This window comes from Orycteropus afer, unplaced genomic scaffold (assembly GCF_000298275.1).
Source record: "Orycteropus afer afer isolate SDZICR_OR568_19922 unplaced genomic scaffold, OryAfe1.0 scaffold00276, whole genome shotgun sequence".
Classification (NCBI taxonomy): domain Eukaryota; kingdom Metazoa; phylum Chordata; class Mammalia; order Tubulidentata; family Orycteropodidae; genus Orycteropus; species Orycteropus afer.
This window is the reverse complement of record NW_006921863.1, coordinates 2,131,919-2,138,394: the sequence shown is the minus strand read 5'-3', so window position 1 is coordinate 2,138,394 and position 6,476 is coordinate 2,131,919.

Sequence of the window (6,476 nt, the reverse complement as noted above, 5' to 3'; positions counted from 1 at the left end):
GCTGGAGGGAGGCAGCATGTCTGGCCTGGCAGGAATAGGCCTTGGGTTATTGATGGTGATTCTGTCTTCCTCTTGTGGGATTAGAGGAAGTCAGAACATGTGGCCTCCTTGCCCTTTTTGCAATTACCTTTTGCTATTTTTATGCTTTCCCACCTTTAGTACCCTTCAAAGAATGATTATTTTCTGTGTGCAAGTCTTAACTTTTTATAGTGATGGTCTCATATAATAATAGTCCTTTTATAATTGACTAATTCTGTTCAGCATAATGGGTTCTATGTTCGTCCATGCTATGAAGTATTTACAGATTCATTGTTATTCTTTAATGTTGTGTAATATTCCATTGTATGCATACACCATAGTTTGTTTATCCATTCATCCATTGATGGGTACTTAGGCTGTTTCCATATTTTTGCTGTTGTGAATAATGCTGCAATGAACATAAGAGTGCATGTATTTGCTTATCACGGCTCTTCCTTCTCTAGTAGTGGGATTGATGGATCATATGGTATTCCTATTTCCAACTTTGTAAGAAATTGTCATATTGTTTTCCACAGTGGTTGCAACATTTTACAGTCCTACCAGCAGTGTACGAGGTTTCTAGTCTCTCCACACCCTTGCCAGCATTTGTTGTTTTCTGTTTTTTGAAATTTGCTATTAAAGGGGAGATGAGTTGTTATCTTGTTATTTTTATTTGCATTTCTAATGGCTAATGATCACAGCATTTCTTCATTTGTTTGTTAGCCACCTGAAGGTCTTCTTTGGTTTATGCCCTCTGCACATTTTTAAATTGGACTGTTTGTGCTTTTGCTGTTGAAGTGTTCTATAAATTTTAGAGAAGTTTTCTATAAATTTTAGAGATGAGTCCTTTGTCTGATATGTTATGGTTAATTTTTTTTTTCCCAGTCTATAGTTTCTCTTTTTATTCTTTTGGCAAAGTCTTTGCCAAAAGACTTTGTTTAATTTTTAGGAGGTCCCAGTCATCTAGTTTGTCTTCTGCTGCTAGCACATTTTTAATTATGTTTGATAGTGTATTTATGCCATGTATTGGAGGACCTAAGTTTCCTCCTATTTTTTCTTTGATGAGCTTTATAGTTTTAGGTTTTACATTTAGGTCTTTGATCCATCTTGAGTTAGTTTTTATATGTGGTGAGAGATATAGATCCTGTTTCATTTGTTTGAAAATGAATATCCAGTTTTGCCAGTATCCTTCATTAAAGAGACAATCTCTTCCATTTATAGATTTTGGCCCATCAAAAAAATCAGCTGTCCATAGTTGGATCAATTTACTTCTGGATTCTAAATTCTGTTCCACTGGTCTAAGTCTCTGTCATTGTACAAATATCAGACTGCTTTGACTACTGTGGCAGTATTGTAGGTTTTCACATCAAGGAATGTGAGGCCTCCTACTTCATTCTTCTTTAAACCAGACCAAACTCACTGCCGTGGAGTCAGATCCAACTCATACCGATCCCTCCTTAGGTTTCTGAGGCAGTATTGCTGCGGAAGTAGATTGCCCAATCTTCCTTCTGAGAAGTGGCTGGTGGGTTTGAACTTCCATCCTTCTAGTTAGCAGTCAAGTGTTTTTGGCACTATGCCACAGCTGTGGCCTCTTTATTTTCCATATAAAGTTGGCAATTAATTTTTTCATCTCTTATTGATTATGGAATCTAGATTGCAATTGAACTATATCTGTAGATTGCTTTGAGTAATATTGACATTTCATATTGTTAAGTCTTCCTATGAGCATAGTCTGTTGATCCTTTTATGTAGGTCTATTTTGATTAAAAGAATGCATTATTGATACCTATAACAACATGGTTGACCCTCAAAATAATTATGATACATGAAAGAAATTAGATTAAAAATGCATACTAAAGAAGTTATTTATACACATTTCTAGAAAATTCAAACTATAGTTAAAGCAGATCAGTGTTTACCTGGGATAAGGGTGCCAAAGGCACAGGGAGGTCGCATCTTCTGACCTCCTCTAACTGTACAAGAGGAAGACAGAATCATCAATAGCCCAAGGCCTATTCCTGTGAGGCCAGACATGCTGCCTCCCTCCAGGCCTTTCATCAACCCTGACACCAACCATTCCTCCCGCAGCACCCACCACCTTTCTGCTGGGTTTGATAATTCACTGCAGTGGCCACACAGAACTCTCAGATTATGGGGTTTAATGGGGAAGCATCAGGCTACAATTCGAGTTCAGGAACAATGCTCAGTCTCTCTCAGCCCACCGTCTCTCAGCCAACAGTCTCTCATAGTCACTTTCCCAGCAGTGCATGTCTCTCAGGAGTGCACTTCTTTCATCAGCACATCCTTCTCAGCCAGCAGTCAGAGAGAATCCTTCTGCTTCTAGGGGGACTCCTTTTGAGCTTGGCAGAGCAGCCAAGCTAACCAATCATTACATCAGAATACTAAACACCTGAGAGAGAATGAACTTTCCAGAACATTGCTTTGTGCCACTTGCAACAGAAATACCCCAAGTAGAAAACTTTAATAATCAGGAACTCCTCAGTTGCTCATGGCAAATTCTACCATGGAGTTTACAAAGACTTATGGCTAGAAAAGCCATACCAGGAAATTTACTACACTGCAGAAGGGAAAGGGTAGAGTAAAGGATAGCAAAAGGACTCTAGGCAGCTTTTGCAATGATGAATATCTATGTCATGGTGATGATTTCACTGTTATCCACATATATCAGTACTTATAATGTGTATACTTTGAACGTGTACAGTTTATTTCATGTCAATTATATCTTAATACAAAAAAGGTTAAAAAATACAACCATCTATAAGACCTCCAATCGTAATACCACTTATTTATTTATTTATTTTGTTGTATACCCACTGAAATATTTTAGCTAAATATGAATGCTTTTAGAATTTTCACTGAATTGGAAATAAATTATATGCTATTTTGAAAACTAATTTTTTAATTGAATACATGGTGGGCATATTATTTCACTGAATCCTCTTCTACATAATTTTTAATGCCTAAACATTACACTATTGAATGTGTATACCAAACTTCTTTTAAAACAATTACTTAGTTTTGGATAAGTATATTTTTACTGTATGGAACACATAAAGATCGATATCCTAGATATTAATGAACTAAAATTGTTTTAGCCATTTTGAATCAGACAAGACTAAGATCTACTATGCCAGGAATGACAAATTGTCACAAAGAACATTTCAAGATCTACCCTGAAGTACATTGCTGTCAGTGATAGGATAAAATCTATATTCCTATAAGGAAGACCAGTTAATATTAGCATTATTCAATTTATGCACCAACCACCAAAGCCCAAGATGAGGAAACTGAACATTTTTACCAACTTCTGTAGTCTGAAATTGACCAAACATGCAATCAAGATGTAGTGATTATTACTGGTGATTGGAATACCAAAGTTGGAAACAAAGAAGAATCACCAGTAGTTGGAAAATAGGGCCTTGGTCATAGATAGAAATTACACTGGTGATTGCATGATTGAATTTTGCAACACCAATGACTTATTCATTGTAAATATCTTTTTCCAATAACATAAATGGCAGCTATGCCTGTGGATCTCACCAGCTAGAATGCAGTTATCAGATGGACTACATCCATGGAAAGAAGTGATGGAGAAGCTCAATACCTTCAGCCAAAAAAAAAAAAAAAGACCAGGAGCTGACTGTGGAACAGACTATCAATTGCTCATAGTTGAAGCTGAAGACAATTAAAATAACTCCATGAGAGCCAAAATATGACCTTTATTTTATCCCACCTGAATGCAGAGACAATCTAAAGAATAATTTGATGCATTGAACATCAGTAACCAAAAACCAGATGAATTGTGGGATGACATCAAGAATACCATACATGAAGAAAGCAAAAGATCATTAAAAAGACAGGAAAAGAAGAAACAACCAAAAAGGATGTCAGATGAGACTCTGAAACTTGCTGTTGAATAAAGAGCACCTAAAGGAAATGGAAGAAATGATGAGATAAAAGAGCTAAACAGAAGATTACGAAGAGCACCTTGAGAGGACATCGTCAAATATAATGAAATGTGCAAAGACTTGGAGTTATAAAACCAAAAGGAGAGAACACCCTAGGCATGTCCCAAGCTGAGAGAACTGAAGAAAAAATGTAAGCCTCTAGTTGCAATTTTGAAAGATTTTGTGGGCAATATATTGAATGATGCAGGAAGTATCAAAAAAGATGGAAGGAATATACAGAGTCACTGTACCAAAAAGAATTGGTTGATGTTCATCTGTTTCAAAAGGTGGCATATGATCAAGAACCAATGGTACTGAAAGAAGAAGTAGAAGCTGCACAGAAGGAATTGTCAAAAAACAAGGCTTCAGGAATTGACAGAATACCAATTGAGATGTTCCAACAAACAGATGTCATGCTGGAGGCACTTACTCATGTATGCCAATAAATTTAGAAGACAGCTAACTGGCCAACTGACTGGAAGACATCCATATATGTACCCATCCCAAAGAAAGTTGATCCATAGAATGTGGAAATTATCAGACAATATCACACACAAGTAAAATTTTGCTGAAGAAGATACTTTAAATATGGTTGCAGCACTATATTGATAGGGAACTTCTAGAAATGCAAGCTGGATTCAGAAGAGGACGTGAAATGAGAGATATCATTGCTGATGTCATATGGATCTTGGCTGAAAGTAAAGAATATCAGAAAGATGTTAATTTGTGTATTATTAAATATGCAAAAGTATTTGCCTGTGTGGATCATAACAAATTTTGGATAGCACTGAGAGGAGTGGGAATTCCAGAACACTTATTTGTGCTCATGAGGAACCTCTACATAGGCCAGGAGGCTGTCGTTCAAAGAGAACAAAGGGAAACTGCAGGGTTTAAAATCAGAGAATGTGTGTGTCAAGGTTGTATGCTTTCACCATACTTATTCAATCTGTATGCTGAGTAAATAATCTGAGAAGCTGGACTATGTGAAGAGGAACACAGCATCGGGACTGGAGAAAGACTCGTTAACAACCTGTGATATGCAGACTACACATTGCTTGCTGAAAGTGAAAATGATTGAAGCACTTACTGTTCAAGATTAAAGACTACAGTCTACAATATGGATTACACCTCAACACAAAGAAAACAAAAATCCTCACAACTGCAATAAACAGCATGACAATAAATAGAGAAAAGATTGAAGTTGTTGAAGATTTCATATTACTTGGATCTATAATCAACACCGATGGAAGCAGCAGTCAAGACATCAGATGTCATATTGCACTGGGCAAATTTGCTGTGAAAAACCTCATGAAAGTGCTGAAGAACAAAGATGTCTCTTTGAAGACTAAGGTGTGCCTAACCCATGTCACAGTATTTTCGATCGCTTCACATGCATATGAAAGCTGGACAATGCATACAGAAGACCAAAGAAGAGCTGATGTTTCTGAGTTGTGTGTTGGGGGAGAAGGTACCATGGACTGCCAGAATAACTATCAAATCCATCCTTGGAAAAGTGCAGCCAGAATGCTCCTTGGAAGTGACAACGACCAGACTTTGTCTCATCTACTTTGGTCATGTTGTCAGAAGGAACCATTCCCTGGAAAAGGATGTCATGCTTGGTAAAGTAGATATCAGTGAGAAAAGGGGAAGATCCTTAACATGATGAATTGACACAGTAGCTGCAATGACAGGCTCAAGTACAGCAAGGACTGTGAGGAGGGCGCAGAATGGGGAGTGTTTTGTTTTATTGTACCTAAGGTCACTATGAGTTGGAGCTGACTTGACAGCACCTAATAACAACAGCAACACATATCTACTACTATACTCTGTAGAACCAAGAGATTGTTTAAATAGTACGCAACATATAGACCAATGGAATAGAATTGAGAACCCAGAAATAGCTCCATTGACCTTTGGTCACCTGATCTTTGACAAAGGGCTGAAATCCGTTAAATGGGAAAGAGATTGTCTATTTAACAAATGGTGCTGGCAAAATTGGATATCCATTTGCAGAAAAATGAACCAAGATCTGTATCTCACACCATACACAAATACTAACTGCAAAAGGATCAAACTTAAAACTTAAATGTGAAACCTAAAACTATAAAGTTTCTCAAGGAAAAAGTAGGGATAAATTTATGAGACTTAATATATGGCATATGTAGACTATCAAGCATAATCCAAAATGCACAAACAGCAGAAGATAAACTAGATAAACGGGACCTTCTAAAAATTAAATTTTTATGTGCTTCCAAAGAGTTCACCAAAAGAGTAAAAAGAGCCTATGAATTGGGGAAAAAATATTTGACTATGAAATATCTGACAAGGGACTTATCCCTAAAATTTAAAGAAAACTCAAACACCTCAACAACAAAAAAACAAAGAATCCAATTAAAAAAATGGTCAGAAGACATGAATAGACAGTTCACCAAAGAGGATATTCAGGCAGCCAACAAACACATGAAGAAATGTTCATGATCATTAGCCATT